Raw genomic sequence first — 3,582 nt, 5'->3', positions numbered from 1 at the left:
CTGGCTACATGTACAAAATTTGTAAAGAATAAATAAAAATTTATATTCTAAAGAGCATGTGATAACTGGTTTTGTTTGTTTGTTTGTTTGTTTTTGTCAACTTAACACAAGCTAGAGTCATCTGGAAAGAAGAAACCTCAGATAAGAAAATGTCTCCATAAAATTGGTCTATGGGCAAGTCTGATTGTAGGTTAATGATTGACATAGGAGGGCCCAGACAACGGGGAAGTTGTCACCCCTGGGCAGGTGGTCCTGGGTTATACAAAAGCAAGCTGAGCTAGCCTTGGAACATCCAATAAGCAGCACTCCTCCAAGGTCCTGCCCTGGATTCCCTTCATGATGAACTGTAAGCTCCAAGATGAAATAAACTCTTTCCTCCCCAGGTTGCTTCTGCTCATGGTGTTTATCGCAACAATAAAAAACAAAGACAAAGTAGGAGAGAACACATCTACCAAATACTACGTATTAATATGCTAGAAAATAAAGAACAAAAAAAATATGGTTGGGTTCTTAATGGTTGTTTTAAGATATATTCTCTTTTATTTTGGGTTGGAATCAAACTCACTATGCAGTCCAGGGTAACCTTGAACTCTTAATCTTCCTGCCGCCTCCTCCCGAGTGATGGGACTTTAGGCTTGAGTACCACACTTGGCTTTTTGTTTGTTTGTTTGTTTGTTTGTTTGTTTACAGGGCTATTGTTGTTGTTGTTTGGTTTGGTTTTTTGTTTGAAACAGGGTCTCTCTAATCTTGGCCATCCTGGAACTCATTGTGCAGACCAGATTGACCTCCAACTCACAGACATCCACCTGCCTCTGCTTCCCAAGTGCTGGGACTAAAGGGGTACACTACTAGGCAGCTACACTAAGTTCTCCATGTCGCTGAGGATTAAACCCAGGGCTGCTTCACGCCAGGTAAGTTCTCTCTGAACTGAGCTACAAACCTAGCCACCCTAAAACTTCCCTTATTTTACTTAAAGTTTTATTATTTTTAGTTATGTGTAGGGGAGGTCTGTGCACATGCTCCAGCCTGAGGAGCTCACTCTTCAGGTCCCTTCTGAAGCTGGAGTTACAGGTGGTTGTGAGCCACGTGACTTGAGTGCTAGGAACCCAGCTCAGATCCTCAGAACAGCGATCACTCTCAACCACTGTGTCCTCTCTCCAGTGCCCCTTTCTCCACAGTTCTTTCCTTGAAAACGAGAACAGATGAGCACAGCAGTCCATGCTTGTAAGTTCGGCACTGATGAGTTCAAAGCCAGCCTCAGATATATAGCAGAATCATGTCTCAAAAAATAAAAACAAAAGGAGAAAGAATTAGAAACTTACCTTGTCAAGAAGATGGTGATACATGCCTTCAATCCTAGCACTTGGGAGGCAGAGGCAGAAGGATCTCTGTGAGTTTAAGGCCAGCCTGGTCTACAGATCAATTGGGTTCTAGGACAGCCAGGGCTATGCAGAGAAACCCTGTCTTGAACCACTGCTACAAAGAAGATACTAATAAGTGCTGTGAAGGAACTCAGTTGGTAGTTTGCTTGTGGGTAAACAAGAGGACTTAAGTTCAAACTCCAGCACCCATGTCTGTCTCTTTCTTCCACTGCAGTGATGTGATGATGCCAGGACCTAGGAAACTTACAGTAGAAGACATTTAACTGGGCTTACAGATTCAGAGGGTTAGAGTCTATGATGGTAGGGCAGAGGCACGGTGACAGGAACAGCTGAGCTTTCACATCTTGGCTGGAAAGGGGAGGGGCCAGAAAGAATCACATTGGGAATGGCACGAGTCTTTTCAACCTCAAAGCCCATGCCCACTGACCTCATCCTCCAACAAAGCCACACCCCCTAATCCTTCTCAAACAGTTCCACCAACTGGGGACCAAGTACTCAAACATATGAGCCAATGGGAAGGAGGCGGTTCTCATTCAAACCACCACACATGTTAAAAGCCTAGTGTAGTTGTTCTTGTTTATAATCCCAGCCCCAGAGAGATGAAGACAAGAGTATCCCTGGGGCTCTCTAGTCAGCCAGCCCAAGTGAGTGTCTGACCTGTCTTAGTGAAAGGTCTTAGTGAGATACCCTATTTCAGAAAACGTGTGAATGGCTCCTGGGAAGCAACACCCTATGTTAACTTCTCTCCATCCACATGCATGTACATATTTACATGTGAACATGGACAAACACACACCACAAATAGCGTACACACAGAGAGATAATATGAAGCCCAATCCAGTAAAGCATGCACGTAATCCCAGCACTTGAGAGGTGAGGACAGGAAGGTCAAGAGTTCAAGATAATTTTTGGCAGCACAGAGTTTAAGAGTGTATCATGGGATACATGATACACCAATTTAAAGGACAGTTCGGGGGAGGGGTGGTCTAAAAGGGCAGTAGGGGAGGTCCTGGTGAGATGTTAGCAGAACAGTGCTTAGCATGGAACCTGGGCTCAATGCCTGGGATCCAAACGGTAGAAGAAAACCAACTTCTGGAAGTTGTCTTCTGACTTCCACATGTGCATACTCCAAAGCACAGATAAACACACACACACACACACACACACACACGTTTCTTAAAAACCTACTCCCCAAAGCATATAATATAAAAATCTGTTTTTAGCAATTTTTTAAACAACAAAACAAACTGTTCTGACAGCCCTGCTGCTTGCCTTTTCATCCTAGGAATCTGGCTGGGAAGTGTTCTAAGTCATTCACAAATGCCCTCATCCTGTCTGTTCCATGCTAGCCCTCACCATGTCTGCTCTCTGTATACCATGACCTATTTAACCAGCTCAGTCTCAGTAACTTTTCGCTGTCTCCTTGTGCTGTAGGGAAGACAGCACAGATGCCGCTCCTCATGTGTATCAGGGCCAGTGTAACACAATTTCCTAGAAAAACTGTCTGAGCTCATGTTCCTTTGTGACTTTGTTGCCAAAATGCTTCCCCTCCCACTACACTCATGTGTAACCAACAATAGCAGCAGCCCTGTTGGTCTTTGCCAACTTGGAAGGTGAAAACTAACTTCGGTTTTCTTTTCTTTCTTTCTTTTTTTTTTTTTTTTTGAGATGGGGGCCACCCTCACATCAGTAGCCCAGGCTGGTCTGGAACTCACTATGTTGCAAGGTTTATGGAGAGCTAGGGATTGAATCCAGGACCTCAAGCAAGCATTTTACCAACTGAACTATCTCCCCAGCTCTCTGGATAACATTGTAAACTTAGTTACTCTCGCTACTAAGAGAGTACAGATTACAGTGCAGTGAGATCATGACGGGAGCACCTGGGGGGTTATTGTAGCAACTTGGAGCAGAGACCATGCTGGCCTGGCTCAGAATAGTGCTGGTCCAAGTTTAGTGCAGTCTCAGAATCTTCTGGAGAACCATTCCAGGGTGCTCATTTTCTGACCCCAGATTGGTAAATTTTATTCAGAGAAAACTTTGAGTAAATAGCAAGACATCCAGATGCCACCAACTACCAGTCTTACTGCAGAGTTCTGGTGCTGGTCAGAGGTCAGAACGGGGAGACTTCACTGGGGAGATAAAGTGATGAGATAAAGCCGGGTGTAATAGCACACCCTTAGAATCCCAGCACTTGGGAGAC

The sequence above is a fragment of the Arvicanthis niloticus genome, chromosome 13 (assembly GCF_011762505.2).
Source record: "Arvicanthis niloticus isolate mArvNil1 chromosome 13, mArvNil1.pat.X, whole genome shotgun sequence".
NCBI classification, from domain to species: Eukaryota; Metazoa; Chordata; class Mammalia; order Rodentia; family Muridae; genus Arvicanthis; species Arvicanthis niloticus.
The sequence above is the reverse complement of the archived record's forward strand: the minus strand, read 5'-3'. Positions refer to the sequence as shown.